The sequence below is a fragment of the Cynocephalus volans genome, chromosome 9 (genome assembly GCF_027409185.1).
Source record: "Cynocephalus volans isolate mCynVol1 chromosome 9, mCynVol1.pri, whole genome shotgun sequence".
In the NCBI taxonomy this organism is placed as follows: domain Eukaryota; kingdom Metazoa; phylum Chordata; class Mammalia; order Dermoptera; family Cynocephalidae; genus Cynocephalus; species Cynocephalus volans.
The window spans coordinates 42,940,299-42,960,427 of record NC_084468.1 but is presented as its reverse complement, the minus strand read 5'-3'; the positions used below and the strand labels follow the sequence as shown (position 1 = coordinate 42,960,427).

The following is a 20,129-nucleotide window of genomic DNA, read 5'->3' as shown; positions in this document are numbered from 1 at the left end:
GCCGGGGATGAACGAGCCCCGGCGCGGGCAGTTCTCTTGGGACGGGAAGCCCGAGCCTACGGTGGCCTAATGCTGCGTCCGGGAAGATAAGAGACACCCCCTAAAACTCCGGCTGTAGTTGGCCGAGGACGCTTCCGACCCACGCCAGCCTCCTGCCTTCAAACCGCCTTGGGCCCTTGTGATCGAGAGGCGGAGCGATCGGGGTCGGGGCGGGGCGGAGCGATCGGGGTCGGGGCGGGGCGGAGACGCGGGCGCGAGGCCACTGACTCGGCGCTGCGGGCTCCACCTCTCGCTCTCCCGGGCCGGCGCTGCGGACGCGCTCCAGCCGGGTAAGGGCGCCGCCGGCCGGCAGGGCCGAGCCGCGGGGGTGGGGTCCCGGGCGGGGCAGGGTCCGGACGGGGATGCGCGCAGCGGAAGGTGCTTTCACAGGCGCAGAGACTGACCCTCCTGGAACGGGGAAGGATTTTCTCCTTTCTGCGCCACGCTGTGAGCGGGCGCCCCACTCCAGGTGAGGGATCTGTCCCCTTCGATCCGGAAAGAAGGGACAGGTGCGGACCGCGGCGCGGCAGCACTTTCCCGGCGGCCGCCGCCTCTCCGCCTCCCGGGCTCCGGCGCTCACCTCTCAGGAGGAGCACCCGCCCCTTTTCCCTTGGGTCCCACTGCCGAAGCCGCCCCAGCAAGCGCAGCCCGGGGTTCACTTCCCAGCCGCGCGGCAGGGTTGACTCCCTGTCTCTGGATGGGTGGCAGCGCAGGCTTGACTGAAAATCGTCAGTGTTGGGGAAGCTGTTCCACAGTTGCAGGTGTCCGAGTGTCTCATCCCGTCAAGTTCGCATTTTTTTTTCTGAGCAGTTGTATTTGACTCTTGAAAACGTAGGTCTAGAGCCTTGACCGGGGAGTGCACTTTCCCCGGGATCCTAAATTTCTTTTCGATTTGATTTGACTTTTTTCATGGACGGATAACATGTTGCTGTGTACCAGGTTCAGAAGCAATCTCATCTATTGTCGTTCTTTGGAAATTGGAGTATTTGATTGAAAGGGTTGATCTCAGTGTCAACTTGGAACCACAGGGTGGCTGGTGGTGAAGTGTGTTTGAAGGCTACCCAATGCCGTTTTAATTTTGCGCATATGCCCTGTCTTCTTCCAATGAGTGCGCATTTTCCCCTCAGGAAATTCTGAGAATTTACTCCCTTTATTCCCTAGATGATTATTTACTAAAGGGCTGTGGAGGAAAAAAACAACAAACAAACACAAATAAACAAAACAACACCAACAAACTACTGGGTCTCCCATATAAATTTTTGGATTTAACAGATTAGTTTGTGATGCTGGTAGCTCCTTGGTCCACAAGAATCACATGTAGTATGGAATACCGTGATTTATAAAGGAAAAGTATGTATAATTTTCACATTACGTATTTGAAAGTATTTTTTAGTTTAGTTACATTTTCAGTGTTTATGTAAGACTTATACTTTTCCCGTAGTCCAATTAGTCTGATAAATATATTACTACTCTTGCCAACTCAGGATGCTTACTGTAGTGTGTTTATGTTAATGATCTTGATTCTTCTCACAAGGGTGTGTACATTCTGGCTTGTGGAACTGTATCGGGCAGGTGTTGTAAACATGCAAATCAGTGCCGTGCTCTAATTAGCAATACCTTTGCCTCACATAGGTCCTTGAAGTAGAATTTTCACATCTTCCCAAATAAGAAAGAATATAGAATATTAATGTATGCTCCAGCATTTTTAACCTTTTTACCTACTTCATTCTTTATCAAGATAGTTGTGTTTTCTCAGCAGGGGCTGTGTTTTTGTGTGTGTTTAACTTATAAAGAAACAATATTTTACAGTTTTGGAGTCTGGGAAGTCCATGGACCAGGGGGTGCATCTGGGGAGGGTCTTCTTCTGGGTGGGAACTTTCTACAGTATCTCATGGCAGCAGGCTGTTATATGGTGAGAGAATGGCAAGAGCAAGAGCAGGGGCTGTGTTATATCAAACTATGGTAAAGCTCATAGAATGGCAACCTTTGCTCCCAGAAGTCAACCCTTGACAGGGAGGTTGGTGGGGTTGTGGGTGGTGTCTGGCCCACTTTTATGCTTGGGAAAGAATTGCTGGCCTCTCTGCCTTCCTTTGGGCATCCAGAGTGCATGGAGGCTGGGCCTTGGGCCTCCAACCACACCTCTGCCTACCGGTTTCTCCAGGGTGACCAGGTTGGTGCCTCTCCTCCCTGCCCCAGCTCTTCGAGCTCCTGGCTTCCATTGCTGCCCCTCCTCCCAGAGTCTCATGCCTAGGGAGAATCACCATATTTTTCAGGGCAGGAGCCTTCGTCCACAGAGTTAGCAGGGGTGTTGATCCTCTGCCTGGTGCTGGGTCCCCTGTGGGTGCTTCATAAACGTCTGTTGAAGCCACTGTTGCTTGTTTCAGAGTCTTTACTATGCTCTATTCTTATCCAGTCTACAGCTGGCAAAGTGGAGTAACTGAAGTCGAACCTGGATCAACCCATAGGAGCCAGCAGCCTTGGTTGGATTAGGGTCATAAATTAGGCATTCAGGTCTGTTAGAAAGGAGTGAAATTGGCTCATGGTCACTGGCAATTGTAAAATTATCCTGTACCATGTGATTATGCCATTAGGATAGCTTTGTTGAAAAATAAACAAAAACATAACAACCCAGAGGAGATAGACTTACTGGTTGCCTCCACCCGGGCTTGCCTCTTTGTCTCTGCCCTAGCTCAACTGGTCCTTCTTGGATTGGATTATGAGTGTCAATTTCCCCACCGTGTTTGACTGCTCAGAGCTCAGATGACCACAGCTACTGTGGTCTAGCTGTAGATAATTACATTTTCTTTTGTTTAGAGGATACAAGGATGGAATTTTTCAAAACAAGTTGTTATCTGGGAAACAAAGAAAAAGCAAACAAATGTAAAAATGTGTGGGCATAGAAGCCAATGTATTTTTTTGTTTTGTTTTTTAGTTTTAAACTTTAATCCAAGTTACATTTCTCCCTTTCCAGAAACTGCCACTTGTAATTCTTTGGCATTTATTGCTTATGGTTGATACTTCTTGAGTTTTTCAATTGTAAGCATTATTTATTGACTTCCAACCGTGGAAGGTGATGAGTTGGCTTTCTTTTCCCTTCCGATTCCCACCACAAGCACAGCTTCCCTGTTGTTCCATCTTTGTAATAGTTAAAAAAAGAATATTGTGTTTTGTTTTGTTTTGTCAGATGGCCGGTACAGGGATTGAACCCTGGACCTTGGTGTTATCAGTGCCACACTAAAGAGAATATTGATTAATGGTTAGATCAATGTTCATAGCTAAGCCACGCACAACTTTTTGTTTTCCTTGGACATAAATTTCTTTGTTCATTTTGTACTCATCAGTAATTGAACCCACAACTCTTGGCCAGTTTTCTAAATCTTTCCTCAAATACACCTGGCATTCTATCAATTTTGTTTTCCCCAAAGAAGCTGTTCCTGAGCCTCCTGGCTTGCTGTAATCTGGACTGGTTGCCTTCTACACATGGGGGCACAGTTGTCACCCTGAGGGCCTTCCTTCATTATCATCGCGGGGATTCCCATCATCTCTCTGTTGTGTTGGATCTCCTGGTACCTGTAGCACACACCTTCCTCTATTTTGGTAGACTCCCTTGGTATGGTAAAGCGTATCCTCAAGGAGCTTCCTGGAAAGGGATGCATGGGATGTCTATTTTTCTGAGACCACGAATGGGTAATAAAATTATCTATTTTCCACTGACAATTGATAGTTTGGCTAAGTGTAGAATTCTAGGATGGAAATTTTGAAGGCATTGTTCTCTTGCCTTCTAGCTTGTCATGTTACTGTTGAGAAATTCAGAACTGTTCTGATTCCTCAATTTTTGCTTGTAATCTGTGTACAGGCTGTATACCTGCTGTGGCCTCTCTGGAAGTTTATAGAATGTTCTCCTGGCCTCCACAATTCCTGAAATTTTATGATGCTGTTTCCTGGTGTGAGTCTTTTTCATCTCTTTGCTGGGCTCTTTGAATCTGGAAACTTACATCCTTCAGTTTGGGAAATTTTCTTGAATTATCTCATTGGTAATTTCTTCCCTTCTATTTTCTGTGATGTGTTTTTGAGAAACTCATGTTGTTCAGATATTGCATATTTTGGACTTGACCTCTAATTTTCTTACCTTTGCTTTCCTAATTTCTATCTCTTTATTTCTTGGTTTTTCTTTTGGGGAGATTTTATCAATTTTATTATCCAAGATTTTCATTGAATTTTTCATGACTGTAGTGATATTTTTAATATTTTAAATTAAACGATTTTTTGGTTCTCTGAATATATAAGGGTACTTCAAAAAGTTCTTGGAAGGATTCATATTATGTTTTAATTTCATTTTTCCATGATCTTTTTGAAGTACTTTCATATTTACATGTATATGTTTGTGTGTGGTTTGTGTATTTCTTTCCTTCTTGTTTTTGTTTTATAGTTTCAGTGTCTTCTCTTACCTTCCTGAGCAGCTTGATGATTTTTTGGGAGAAATTTTTTTTTCCTGTACAAACTCAGTTTTCCCAAGTTGGCTTTTGTCTTTTCATTTGTTTAGGTCTCTGTCTTTCATATTAGAGGGTTTCCTCATGTTTCTAATGCCCTTGATTGTCTCCTGACATTTGAGTAGGGAGGGATTAAAAAGATGAAGATGTGGATAGGCTTGTCGACTGGGAACTCTGCTGTAGAGTGATCTGGCTGGGCCTTTTATTTGGGGAACCTCTGATGTTATTACCTCTTGGGCTGGTGAGAGTCTTCAGAGAAGGCTTTTGCAGTCTTTTTTCTGGAAATGGGAGGAGAACTTGGTTGCTAGCAAACTGAGAACTAAGTGGAGCAGAAGGTTGCAAGTCTCAGCATCCGGTATGCAGATGATCAGAGCCCCTCTGTTTCAGTAATGCACCTGAGCTGCCTGATGGACACCTTGGGGGTGGAGGTGGGTGGGGAGGAAACTCCAGGTATTTTTTGCTGGGGTAGGGAAGGGGAAGTCACCCAACTACTCAGAGTGGCTAAAGGGATCTGGGAGATCCAACATTTAAAAAATAGTTTAAAAAGTATTTTAATTTTTAGCCCACGTCTCCTTGTAGAAGGTCCAGTTGCCTTTAATTATTTAGCCTTTGGAGATCCCATGGTATAAATCTGGTTGTTTATTGGCTTCCCCTTGCCCCACCAAAATGCTTTTGTTATTGTCTTCTTGTTCTCTCCATCCTTGCTGGTTTATATACTAAAGAAAAAAATTCCTTTGCTGTCATTTTTTTGGGCTTTCACCAGGGAGAGAAAGTAGAAGTTTTTGTTCAGTCTGCCTTTAGTGCCTTGAATATAGATTTCTTAACCAACTTCTACCCTGAGACTAGCCTGGTTCAGTCACGGAGGTGTGCTGCTATGTTCTCTGCCTTCACCCACAGTAAACATTTCTTTTCTCTTTTCTTTTCTTTTGTTTTTTACACAGTAAACATTTCTAATCAGCCTGGGCACATTCTTTCACCGGGCCCAGGTTGGACCTCATTCCTTCTTTATACCACTCTAAGCACCTACTACCAATTAATCATGGTTGCCATAGGAGGCAAAAGCATGTCTCTACTATACCTACCTAGTTTGGGTGGTATGTAGCTTACTAGTCTTGCATTGAGTATCCCCCCAAAACTAGACCCTCACTGTGACAATGTTAAGAGGGTGGGAAATCTTATTCTGGTAATAGAAAGGTGGAGCCTCGAAGAGATTAGATTCTAAACCATGCTATAGTGAATGGATTAATAATGGTGGTCAGGGGTGTGGTTCTGAGGGCTTTAAAAAGGAGATTGAATATAAGGAGGTTAGCCTCTGCTCTCTCTGCTCCACCATTTTCACAATGCGATACCCTGCCATCACCGTTACGACCACCAAGGCCTTCACCAGCTGCGTTCCTTGGATTTTGGAATTCCAGCCTCTGAAACTGGAAGAAATAAATTTTGTTTTCTTTATAAATTACCCAGTTCCAGGTGTTTTGTTATAAGCAACAGAAATGGACTAGTAGAAAAAATTGGTACCAGAGAAGTGGCATGTTGCTTATAACAAATACTTAAAATGTGGAAAAGGCTTTGGAACTGGATAAGGAGCAAAGGCTGGAGGAATTTGGAAGAACAGTCTAGAAAAAGCCTAGATGCTGGTGAAAGGTGAGAATACAAGAAAACCAGGGAAAGTTTGGAGCTTTTTAGAGACTGGTTAAATGGTGGTGAGCAGAATGCTGATAGAAATATGGAAATATGATAGTAAAGGCCATGCTGAGAATATCTCAGATGTAAATGAGAAGGGACTTACTGGAAACAGGGGCAAAAAGGACCCTTGCTATAAACTGGCAAGGAACTTGGCTTATTTTGTTCATGCCCAAAAGCTTTTTGGAATGTGGAACTTAGAGCTGCTGATCCAGGGTATTTGGCGGAAGAAATTTCTAAGCAGGAAAGCATTCAGGAAGCTGCATGGCTACTTGCAACAGCCTGTGCTGAGTTATGGTAGAAAAGGCATAAGTAAAGCCAGAATTGCAAAGGAAAGCAGAGTGTAAAGATGGAAAATTTGCAGCCTGGCTATGTGGTAGAGAAGCAGAGAGCATTTTCAGAAGAAAAATGCAATGGTGCTAAGATTTGTACAAAAGAAAGGGATTATCAAGAGAAGGGAAAAAAGGCCTTGAAGGCATTGCAGAAGCCTCTGGGACCAGCCCTTCCATTACAGGCCCAAAGGCCTAGGGAGACAGAAGGGTCTTGGGAAACAGGCCTGAGGCTCCCTCCATGGGCTAACTGTGCAGGGCTATCTTGGGATGCTCCTCCCCACACCAGCACACCAGCTGCTTTGGCTACTCCAGCCATGGCTACATTGGCCCCAGGTGTGGCTGGACCCACAGCTTTGGAAAATATAAACCGGAAGCCTTGGTGGTGTTCATGTGGTGTTAGGTCTGTAGGCCCAAAGAATGCCAGAGCTGTGGAGGCTTAGGAGCCTCCATCCCGATTTCAATGGATGTGTGGAAAAGCCTTGGGGCCCAGGAAGAGATCTATCACAGGGGCGGACTCACTACACAGAGCCTTCTCTAGAGCAATGCTGAGCTGAAATATGTGGTTGGAGTTGCAGTAGAGAAACCCCATCAGCACCATGCCTAGTGGGAGCTGGACCGCCATGGAGACCCCAGACTTGTGGAGCTACCAGTGTGCAGTGCCAGCCTGTGAGAACTGAACTGTGGCCTGAGACTAGGAGAGCCATAGAAGTGGAGCTGCCTGAGGACTTGGGCACCCAACCCTTGCACCAGCATACAGAGAACTTCAAACATGGAGTCAAGGTACATGATTCACCAGCTTTAAGATTCAGTGCATACCCTGCTGGGTTTTGGACTTATTTGAGACCTGTTACCCCTTTCTTAGGGCCTATTTCTCCCTTTTTGAACAGGAATACTTAAACTATGTTTGTCCCACCATTGTATCTTGGAAGTAGATAACTTGTTTTGAGTTCCCAGATGGGACTTTGAACTTTAGACTTTTGAGCTGAAACAAGTTAAGACTTTGGGGATGGAATAAATGTATTTGTATGTGAAAAGGACATGAGTTTTGGAGGGCCAGGGGGGCAATGCCTTGGACTGAGTATCCCCCCAAAACTTGACACCCACTATGACAGTGTTAAGAGGGTGGGAAATCCTATTATGGTAACTGAAAGGTGGGGCCTTGAAGAGGTGATTAGATTCTAGGGCCATGCCACAGTGAACTGAGTGATAGTGGTGGTCAGGGGCATGGTTCTGAGGGCTTTAAAAAGGAGATTGAATATAAGGAGGTTAGCCTCTGCTCTCTCTGCTTCACTATTTTTGCAATGTGATACCCTGGTGTCACTGTTGCCACCACCAAGGCCTTCACCAACTGTGCTCCTTGGACTTTGGAATTCTAGCCTCTGAAACTGTAAGCAATAAATTTTGTTTTCTTTATAAATTACCCAGTTTCAGGTATTTTGTTATAAGCCACAGAAAGAGACTAATACACCCTTGTTCCTATTTCTTGAATTCTCTTTGTCTAAAAAGACTCATTCTGTCATCTTGGCCCTTGAATGTCTTACTTTTTCAGTGAAGCTCAGCTTCTATAAGTCTAATATTATTTTAGTCTGAAACATGGGCCTGGTGTCATTGTTGGCCATGTGGCCTTGATGGAAGTTATCATAATTTCCTCCTGGAGGCAAGTTTATCACACAGTTGCCTCACCAGCAGCAGCATCCTCTCTTCCTATTTCCAAACTTGTGCCCTTCTTGGAATGTGAACCAAGTTCCTGTTTCTGGCTGGGCCAAGCAGAGATGATTGACCTACCCTGCTCCTTGTGCATGACTGCAACTTTCCCAGCCCCATTTGATCAGCTGAGTCATTCTTCAGTCTCCCTTAACACAGTGTGACCTTCCAGTATTCTCTCCAGTAGCTTTACAACATCAACATTCTTTATGGTTACACCCAGAGGAATGATGACAAGTGAACTTCCACTGAAGTAGGAAGAACATTGTTCCCAAACCATCTTCTCTGTGCAGAAAGAACAAAACTCTCTACTCCTGTGATGGCGGCCATGCATTGGGAATACAGAAAACACGAGTGGTGGCAATTACTACATTGAAGTGGGTGTAGTAGTGACTTTATCTCTGGAGGATGGCAGCAGAGGATAAGGTGGTTAGAAGTGGCTTATCCAGCCGGTACCCACTAGGAACCATTATGAACGAAAGCTCGGCCACTGCGAATACCCGCAGAGCTCATTCCTCCCAGTGTGCTCCACTGGCATTCTTCCCTTTTCTAGTCTTTGCAGCCTTTCTTTCCATGCAGTATAGTTTTTCTCCAGTGTGCTAAGTTGTGATTATCACATAGAATTGTGATTGTCTTGCTTTTTATGGCTAAGAAGGGAAGTATGTGCCAGTTAGGTTGTCTAATCCGGTGAGTTTTACATTTCTAAAGGAGGAATACCATTGTTTGGATTTCAACTATATTTGTGTGTGTATACATATTTTTGTAACTACAGTCATGTGCCACGTTATGGCATTTCAGTTATGTGCGAAGGTCCCATGTGATTAGAATACCGTATTTTTACTGTACCTTGTTTAGATATGTTTAGATGCACAAACACTTACCATGGTATTAAAGTTGCCTGCAGTATTCAGTATAGTAACATGCTGTACAGGTTTGTAGCCTAGAAGCCAGTCTATACCATATAGGCTAGTTGTGTAGTAGGCTATACCATCTAGGTTTGTGTAAGCACACTATGATGTCTGCACAGTGAAAAAATTGCCTAATGATGCATTTCTCAGAATGTATCCCCTTAGTGAAGCAAAGTATTACTATATGTGTCATTTATTTATTCACTTCATTTTTTTGGTGGCTGGCTGATATGGGCATCCGTACCCTTGACCTTGGTGTTATCAGCACCACGCTCTCCCACGTGAGCTAACCAGCCATCTCTGTCATTTATTTTTCAAGGTTAAGAGCTTTTGAGATGCTTAGCTACAGAGTATCAAAGTGACAGACTTAAAATTGTCGTATGCTATATGAGATACTTATAGTGCAACACTCCCTATCAAATACACTATTCCCTTTAATTTCCATTTTTGTGAAATTCTAGCCTGAATTAGTAGGAAAAAAATTAAATTTTTCTCTTTATCTTGCATGAAGTTCCAACAGTCTCTTTTCTGTTACTGTATTTCCTTAGAAACTGTCATGTTCTCATTTACTCCCTGGTATTATGTTTCGACCACAACTTGTGGGATCTCCACATGACTGCCCTCAAAATGAAATTGTGGCTTTTTTTTTCCCCCTATAAAGGAGTGATTCCAAGGTTCATTTTTCTGCCAATATGATTTAAATATGCAGTAAAGTTAGTTTTTTCATTAGGGTTATTTTTGTTTCATAGAAGGCAGTTGGTTTCTTTTTCATTTTCCTGCTTTGGGTGATAAAAATGCTTGATCCTTTAACCATGCAGAGAAACAGAAATACAGTTTAACTGAGTTGTGAATGCTGACAGATATGTAAATTTAGGTATAGATGCTTTTTAATTTTTTTTAAGGATTGTCATTTTCTTTGCCACATGTTTAAGCCAGTTATAGAAGCATTGCAGTAAAGAATTCTTGTTCATAAATTCTAGAGTCCTAGCTGGAAGATGTTTTTTTGGTTTAGAGTTGTTGACACATCCTGCTGCTTCCCCTTGACCAAGGATAGATCTCTGGATGCCAACAGATTCTCAAACTCCCAGTGTGTTCCTTGGATTCTCCCTGCCATCATTAAAAAAGAAAATTGTCATTTTATAGTTTTATATATTCATTGTTAAAAACCATGAACAATACTGAAGCTTACAAAGAAGAAATTAAAAGTAACTCCCAAACCATTCCAGAGGCAATCTTTGTGAACCCCTTTTAGTCATCTCTATTATCATTTGACTTTTAAAAAAATCCTTAGCAACTTTTTAGAAAGCAATTAACCTAAGGAGCATTATGCACAATTGTTTATATAACTCCAAATTTTATAATCTTTATTAGTACACATGTAATTACTTTATGAGGTTATAATTGATTCATGCATAATTTTCCTTGGGTAACATTATTTCACATAGGCATTTTCTTTTAGGAATGATTATTATTTTTAATAGCTAGGTAGTATTCTGTCATGTTAATGTACAGTGATATTTTGAGCCACTTCCCAATTGTTGGACATTTGTTTTCTTTTTTTTTTTAAGTAAGTAGCGTTGCTATACTTTTTTCCCTTTTGACGATTATTTCATTGTGAATATTTCTCAAAATGCTACTCTGGGATTAAGGATTTCTACTTTCTATTAATCATTGTCAGGACACAAAATAATAATTGAGGAAAACTCACTAGCTATATCAAGTTATATAAAGATTCCATTATCCTCTTTTCTGAACTTTTGGATCAGCAGTATCTCCTTTGTGTAAGTGAGGACAGAATGTTTAGCTAGATCCCTTGAGGCCATTATAGGTCAAATAATAAAGTTATAGGTCAAATAATAAAGTTAGAAGAACCTGACATGTCCATATTCATAGGCCGTGCTTTTGTGGGTAATGTCTATACCCTCATTTCATTTTATTGGATGTCTGGTAGGAAAAATTTCCAGGATCAGTAACAAAAGGTGGAGATGTTGTTATGGTAACCATGAGATTCCATTTGACGTAGGTACCTGGTCTGGGGTTTATGAACCTTCCTGTGAGCCAGGAACACATCATTACGTCCTTAGAAAACTCCAAGCCTCCCTCCCATTTCCCCATTCCTTCACTGCATGAGTAAGCAGGGCTCAGTAAGGTGTGCAGGGCAATCAGCAACATTAGAGAATTTTGCATTCATGTAGTTTCTTGATAAAAAAACTAGAGAAGAGTGAATTTCTATTCAGATTTTTCCCTTGGTATCTTTCTAGATATCATGTTCTAATGTTTAAAGCTTCTGCTGGAATTAGGTTCTCATGCTTCAGGTTTTCCACCTATTAACCGACGCGTAATGACACATAATCAACAGTCCTCTTCAGAAAGAGTCATAGCTTGTAAAGGACTTTGAGCTTTTCTGAGAATGTTTTATACACATTCATGAATAATGAGGTGGCTTGACCTATTTGGCAAAGGGCTTTTAATATTATGTCCATTTTATAGATGAGAAAAGAGAATCTCATAGAGAATAATGGTTGGCTGAGAATCAGAGGGTTAGTTTAATGTAGTGTCTATGGAATTTTTCTTGGACTTTGTGGGACAAGTGAAATCTAAAATAAGTTCTGCCTCAGTGTATGTGTGGAAAAAGTGGATTTATACTGTTTTAAGCAAATGTAACATTTTGGGGGGATAGGCTACTTTTTTGTAAGGGGAATCACGTTTGACACATTCACTAGCATTCTTAAAGAGCATTAAATAAATAGGGAAGCCAGGAATAAACCATGATTTTGAAAGAGGTTGTGAAAAGACTCACGAAGGCTATTAAATAAATTGAGTCAGTGGGAGTTTGGGAGAATTTTTAAAAATCAGCACTCAGGAGAGGACTGAAAGACAGAACAAAGGTTAGTCATAGATGCACATTTCTCAGGATACAGATATGATTGAACTAGTCTAATTATTTTTTTTAAACATAAATGATGTAGAAGAGGAGATACATAGTAAACTCCAGGTTTACAGTCAATGTGAATCTTTTGAGACACTAAAAAGCCAAACTGCTGATATCAGGTCTATGCAAAATGGCAGGGAAGTGGCAAAGAATGCATTTAGGCAAAATGAATCCATCTGTAAATGCAGATGTCCAGTTTTTGACACAAGAAAGAGATTCAGGTGTTATTATAAACTCTTAACTGAAGACATTTACTAAGTGTATGAATTGGAACAAAAATTGCTAACTAAATCTTAGCTACTTTCACAAATAATTCAGAAATGGTATTTTACCCATTTTTATGATGCTTCAGTGTCTAAGATGTAGTTTCTGCAGTTTTCATGGCTGAACCTTAACAATATCATGGACTTAGAGAAAGCAAATCAATTATCAGTGGCATAGAAGACTGAGTAAAATACTCCCATGCAACTCTTTGGTTTAGAAAGACAAATGAGACATGTGGACAGGGTGCACCCTCTTGTGCCATGGCAAACTGAGCTACATAATACAAGGGAAACCATTTGTTTGCACCTTCTTTAGTCCCAAGAAATAAACATCCCAAAAGTGGGCACCTGTGATGCACCCAGCTCCTTGCTAAACTCTTTATATGGATTATCACATTTAATCCTCCAGACAATCCTGTGAAGTGGGTAACATTATTCTTAGCATTTTGCAGATGAAGGGACTGAAGTTCAAGGATGTTCTCTAACACTTGGTAAGTGGTAAGTGGTGAAGCTGGAGTTCAGAGCATTGTAGTCTGAGGTCAAAGCTCTCTCTTACGAGCTCTGCCGAGCTCTACTCATTGAGCTAAGCTTCTCTCCTTTCCCTGTCTTATTTTCCCTCCTAGTAAATGGAGTTGGGCAACCTAGAAGGAAATATAAAGGTCTGATTCACACAAAACCAAAACAAACAGTTCCTCTGGGTATCACCCCAAACCCCTTAACCCTGTGGATCCTGAGATGTCTTCAGAGCAGCACTGTCGAATAGAAATACTCTATGAGTCACACATGTAATTTAAAATTTTCTGGTAGCCACATTACAAAAGGAAAAAGCAACAGGTGAAATCAATTTTATTAATATATTTCATGTAACCCAATATATAAAAATATCATAATTTCACCATATAATCATATAAAAATTATTAATGAGATACTAGAAGCAACTCAGGAGCAATACAATACAATCTCTTTTGTAATGCAGTAGATAAATTGATGTGTAGTTCTCTCAAACAATGAAGTTGTGATTAATGGCAAAATATTTTATACTGCTTCAGTTTTAAATTTTAAATTCAAATTTATTAAATTTAAATTAAAAAAAACTTAGTTTTTCAGTTGCACTAGTTCCATTTCAAGTGCTCAATAGCTATTTGTGGCAAGTGCCTACTACTTTGAACAGTGTAGCTCGGTAGCAAAAAGTATTCTCTGTTTCCAAAGGACCAGGGACTCTCACACACTCCATCCCCACCCCTTCCCCCCTGACTCCTCAACCCCCATTTTATTTTCTCTACCTGTGCCCAGGGCTACCATGTACAGTTGTGCAGGTTATGCACTGCAAAATTCTGTGATGCCATTTACGCTGTAGATCTAATAGATTTGATTATTTACTGCAACAGTTTTTAGGAAGATGGAAGTAAAGCTTTTACAGAAAGAGGCACTTTTTTCTAATTCAAGCAAAGACAATTTTTTAGGGAGGTGGGTGGTTGGTTATAGCCCTTCCGTTTCTTCCTAGCATTTCAGCAGGTGAGCCAATTGCATTGTTCTCTTATGTATGCTCAGCATGATCCCAGTGCCCTCAGCCTGGGACTGAAAATATGGAAGCAGCCTCAGTCAACCTCTCCTCCTCCGGAACGATGTCACGGAGCCATAGTCACTGTTCATAGTAGTTTACCTTGGAGCCATATGTCTCTTAATCTTCATTGTATTCTCAGTGCCTGGTGCGCAATAGGTGCTCAACACATTTATTGATTTGAGTTATCTCAGCTTTGACTTGTGCTTCTGTGCTGTGGCCAGAGTTGCCCTTAATGATACTTGACCCAGGACTGATTTGTCCAAATGCTGACATGGCTGTCTCTTTTGGGAGTCACGGCTCACCCTCATGTGGTACCCTTGTTCTAATAATACTAATTGTCATTTTTGATATTATTACTAATAATAGCTAGTATTTATTGATCACTGTGTGTCAGCTTACTTAGCAATTTATTTGCATTATTTAATTTAATTCTCACAAACATCTCTTGGAAGTAGGTACTAGTATTATCCCCGTTTTACAATGAGGAAACTGAGGCATTGAAAAATTAAGTAATTTACCTGAGGTCATAGATCTAGTAAGTATAAAAGCTGACTTTTAAAACCAGTTCTGTCTGACTTCAAAGTGCTTCTGTGCTTTAAGTAACAGGACTGGTTTCCCCTTTTGGTGTCTGGGGCCCTTACTGACAAGTGATCACACTGGAGTGGACTTGTTTGCTCAGACTTTCTTCTTTTGGGGAACTACTCTGTTCCCAACCCATGTGGTTTGGGTGGGATTGGCACTAACCCCAGGGGTGGTCATGTGACTCAGCTTTGGCCAGTCTGAGCGGTCTCTCCCTGACCAAGTGATTGGTTCAGAGGTTAGCGTCTGACCCAGGTTGGCTCAACCAGGCTCCTTTTCTGCTGGCATTTAGGAAAGGAGGTGCTGTTTTCCTTGGGATTTTTTTGCTGCTAGAGTGATGTAACCTGGAGTTCCTGGCGGCTGTGTTTCCATACTCCCTGCTGTTTGCAGTAGGAGAGAATGAGGCCGTCTTACAGTGAGAAGCAGCACTGAGTGGGGTGAGAGCACACAGCATCATTTGAAGCCCAGGGTGCAGCTGGGCCTGAAGCATCCCAGGACTTCTTGGTTTTGTGAGCCAATACATTCCTTCTGTTGTTATTTGCTTAAATCTAGATTGCATTTGTATTGGAAAGATCTCTGCCTAATGTGCAGACTTTTCAGAAGATGAGTGTCTTTGTCTTGGATTTCCCATTGCCATTCTCTGTCTGTTCTTTGGATGAGCCCATGACTTCTTGGGCCTTGGTGCCTTCTTGGTGCTGGGACTGTGCCTGGAGGTCTTTGTCTCTGTAGACTCTGTACCATGTACAGATTGCTCTTTCCCTTGGAGGTCTGTAAGCCCTTCCTTAATGAAAGGAGGTAGCACATCTGACCTCTCCTCACTACTCCCTCCATGGCATGGCCCACATACGTGGACTGGGTGGGAGAAGGATTGTGCCACGAGTGGAGCATTAGAGAAGACTGTTCTTCATAAAATTACTCATCAACCTACTCTTTAAATGCTGATCAAAGACTACTGGAGCTGAAATCGTCTAGCCTCTAACATGATCGGGGATCTCAGCCAGCTTAGGCCAAGGCCTTGCCTTGGATCCCCAGTTTCCTGACTACTAGCCTTTCTGATCAGCTGTCTTCCTGTGTACTCCCAAGCTCCCTGTGATTCTCAACTTCCATCCTTCTGCTGGCCTCCTTCCCAAATCTTTCGCGAGGCCCTCTGAGAGCACTGTTCCATAGTGAATCAACTCTCCCACACCCAGCCTCCTCACAGAATGAAAACACTCCCTTCCCTGCAACTGTCTCTGCTGTAGCTGCCTCCTGGCTCCCCTTTGCTGCTTCTAGGTCATCACTTTTCTGTCCTCATGCAAAAATGCTTTGTCCTTTAGGGTTCAAGCCATTCATGCAAATACCTTCGTGCTCTCTCCTTTTGCCACCAAACTCTTGGTCATTCTTCCTGCTTGACTCACCAGGTTCACGGTCTTTTCTCCCAATTCTGCTGTCTCTGCGTTCAGATATGCAGCTAACATTATATGTTTGCAATAGTTGTGCAGTTGACTTGGGAATGGTTAAAGAGAGTAGTTCATAAGAGATTACCTGTGATCAGGACCTTGAAAAATGAACAGGATTTCAACAGGGTGTGTAAAGAGGGAAGAGCCCTCAAGGCAGACAGAACAACTCAAGCAAAAGCATGGAGATGTGAAACAGCCTGGTGTGTTTACTTTCTTGAGCACTGGGCAACAAGCAATGGGAATGGAAGAGAGAACCCAGATTGAATTGGACATGATTTTATTTACTAAGATTAAGGAATGACCATAAGGAGGATCCCAGTGGGAGAATGCAAGAGAAAGAACAGCCTTTATTATAAAAGGAATGATATTGTAAATAACAAGATTAAAACATTGTCAGAGTAATTGTAAAAGGGGCGGAGGAGTTTAAGAAAGTTCATAGTAGGACTAGGGATTATAGAGAAGAGATAAGGGAAGAAGAGGTGGAAGGATTTGCAGGACAGTCTGGTTATGAGGGAGCAGGAAGCAGAGAAATGAGGCAGGACACCTGCTGCTTAGGAGCTAGGAGAGACTGAGGCCCTGACTGGTGACAGGCAATTTAAAGGGGTAGGATGCTGGGAGACAACAGCTACATACTAGACAGGAATCAAATTACTTGACCTTTTAATTACCTTATGAATAAAGAGTAAAACAACTTACTTATTTCATGATAGTAAAAATGACTTATATTAAGTAAGCTTAAGATGCTTCCCAAACTGTGTTTTATTAAATACTACAACTCTGGGAGATGCTAATAAGGTTCAAGGGATATAGAATGAGTTCTGTGGTCAAATAAGGTTGAGAAACACTGCATTCTATATGATTCACAAAGCCTACTCACATATTAAAGGCTCCGAGACACGCCCACAGAAACCAGTTGGACGTTGTTTAACCCATCTTTTCCCAAGTATATTTGTCCATTCATTTATTCATTCAACAAAGCATGCACTAAGCACATGCTATGATAGTATGTTTTGGGCGCTCTGCTGGCCACTGTTCCTACCATAGAGAATAAAGTCAGCCAGCGTCCCTGTGCTTATGAGATTATGGTCTGGTATAAGCATGTGTTATCATCTGACAGGTCCTAGTGTTCTGAATAATATGATTTGGGAAGCCTTGAGTTAAGGTGCTTAGATATTCCTTTTTGGGGTCTGGAATGGAATAGTGTGGAGTGATTGTTTTTCTGCCTCTCTCTGCCTCCATGTCTCTATCACACATCAATATTTTCACTTCTTCACAGCATGTTTCTTGTACCTCCCACCTTGGGCATGGACAGAGCTGATGATGGCAAGGTACCTTTCAGGTCTGGGAAGTTGGTGACTCACCTACGGTTACCCAGTTAGTTAGTGGCAGAACCAGAGCCAGAAGCCAGCTCTTCCATTCCATGCTTAATCCATTCCAGGTGAGAAGAGACAATTTGAAATGCCTGAAAATTGAAAAAAAAAATTTAAATAGACTCAACAGGATGAGTGAAATCCTGTGGACTATGCCAATTTGATCACTAGTAGCAGCACTGACTTGGGTAACTCCACCACCACTACCACCATCATTGTCATCACTAATGTTGAGTAATTACCATGATCCATGTACCATGCTAAGTACTTTATATATATTTCCTTATTTAATTTTTACAATGACTCTATGAAGTAGCAATTATCACCATATTTTATAAATGAGTAAGCAAGATCAGAGTGGTGAATAATGTGTCCATGTTTACACAGCTGGTGAAAAACAGAGCACAGCTTCCATTCTAGACTGTTTTCAGAATTCAAACTCTTAACTTTGTTCATATCAAGTGAAATGTTTTTTCTGCTTCAAGACTTCTCTCTCGGAATCAGTTATTTCTCTCTTCCGTTTCAGCTTGCCTAACTCTTTCCTCTTTGTAGAAACATGATCTTAGAAAGGATATGGTTCATTTATTTCATAAGTCAGGTAGCATTCATCAGATATTTAATGAGCACCTACTATTTGAAGGAACTGTTTTAGGAGCTGAGGATCCAGCAGTGAATATACAGACTAGGTTCCTGTTCTCGTGGAAGTTACAACCAGGGGGGAGGGCACATGATAAAAAAAACATATAATCAAGAAAAATGTCAGGTAGTGCTAAGTACCATGGAAAGAATTAAAATAGGATAACTGAGAGTGAGAGTGACTGGCTGTCTACTTTAGATTGGGTAGGCAAGGGAAGGCCTTTTTGTGAAAGTGACATTTAAGCTGAAATTTGAATTATAAGAAGGAGCTGGAGAGAGAGAGAGAGAGAGAGAGAGAGAGAGAGAGAGAGAGAGAGAGAGAGAGAGAGAGAGAGAGAGAGACAAAGAGGAGCACTCTTCCAGGTAGAGGGAACATCATGTTCAAAGACCCCAGCCATGAATTTGCTGTGTTTGAAGACTAGGAAGGAACAGGAAGAAGACTGGTGTGGTTGAATCATAGTGGGCCAGGGGGAGAGTGGTACTAGATGCAGTTGGAGAAGTAGGTGGTATGCTAGATTAAGAGGTCTGGGTTTTGGGCCGAGCCCGTGGCGCACTCGGGAGAGTGCAGCGCTGGGAGCGCAGCGACGCTCCCGCCGCGGGTTCGGCTCCTATATAGGAATGGCTGGTGCACTCACTGGCTGAGTGCCGGTCACGAAAAAGACAAAAAAAAAAAAAAAAAAAGAGGTCTGGGTTTTAGTCTTAGTGCATTGGTAGCCACTGGAGGGTTTAAACATGGTTGATGACATGGATTGATTTACGTTTTTAAAACATTGTGTTGACTGACAAATGGAGAAATGATTACAAGGAGATAAGAAAGGAAGTAGTGAAACCCATTAGGAGGATATTGCAGTAGCCCTGACAAGGATCGATAGTGGCTGTGTCATTTTTTGCCACAGTAGTGCTATGTAACAAACATCCTTATAAACTCAGCAGCATACAATGAGGATTTATTTTTGCTCATGAGTCGGTAGGATAGCTGGGTGGTTCTGCTGATCTGGGCCAGGCACGGTTGGTCTTGACTGGGCTTGCCTATGTGTCTGTGATTAGCTGTGGGTCAGGTAGCCACCTCTGCAGTGTAGCCTGGGTTCTCCAATATGTTTGGGGGACCAGCTGGCTGTCAGCTGGTCTCAGATGGTCTCAGCTGAGATAGCCGGGACAACTGCTCTCATCCATATGTCTGTTACATCCATCTAGTAGCCCAGCCTGGGCTTATTCTCGGGCTGGCCCAGCCATACTCTCATGGTGATTGTAAAGAAGCGAGAGAGGAAGTAGAAACAAGCAGACACGTATTTAAGCCTTAACTTGTGTCAAGTTTGCTGCAGTCCCATTGATCAAAGCAAGTTACATGGGTATATCTACAGTCAGAGTGGGAGGGCATTGCCAGAGGGCAGGGATTCAGAGAGGTGTGAAAGGATATGTGGAGGTATGTACAATCAGGGCCATTAGTGCAATTACTCTATTGCACTAATGGGAGAGGAGTGAAAGAGAGACTTAAGTAGGTTCAGAAAATATTTTGGATGTAGAGTCCAAAGAACATGCTGACGAATTAGATTTGAGGTATGAGAGAGAGGAATGAATCAAAGACAACTCCTAGATTTTTGGCTGAGCAGCCAGGGAGATGGTGAGGCCACTTAGTCAGATGGCAAAGACTGGGGAAAGAGCTAGTTTTAGGGGACTGTCTAGAGTTCTGTTTTAGTGATAGTATGCTTAAGATACCTGTTAGATATTTAACTAAAGATTTGCAGTTGGATATAGAAATCTGAGGTTCTTGAGAAATTCAGGACTGAAGGTGTAGATAAGATATGTATATTTTATCAACATATAGATGGCGTTTCAAGCCATGGAACTAGATGAGGACACTCATGAAGAAAATGTATAGATGAAGAAGCAAAGCAAGCCCAGGATAGAGCCCTGGTGCACACCAGTGTTTAGAAGTAAAGAAGAAAAATAGAAGCCAGCAAAGGAGACTGAGAAGGTGCAGCCTCTAAGATCAGAGAAATCCAGGAAACTCCAGTGTTACAGAGAACCAAGAGAAATCAAGCATTTCAAAAAGAGATTGTGTTGAACACTGCTGGGAGGTCAAGTAAGAAAGGAACTGAGAAAAAAACCACTGGATTCAGCAACACAGAGGTCCTTGGTGATTTTGACAAATGAAGTCTTAGTGGAATGATGGAAACAGAAGCCCAACTG

The 20,129-nt window shown here is 42.2% G+C and overlaps 1 protein-coding gene across 1 annotated transcript in view; it reads left to right on the top strand.

Moving 5' to 3' along the window:
* The first annotated feature begins 261 nt into the window (after nt 1–261).
* Nucleotides 262–20,129, top strand: part of TEC (tec protein tyrosine kinase) — a 124,922-nt gene continuing 105,054 nt past the window's right edge. The window contains exon 1 of the mRNA XM_063107612.1: nt 262–329. The gene's annotated coding sequence lies outside the window, so the exon portion shown is untranslated. The remainder of the gene's footprint in view (nt 330–20,129) is intronic.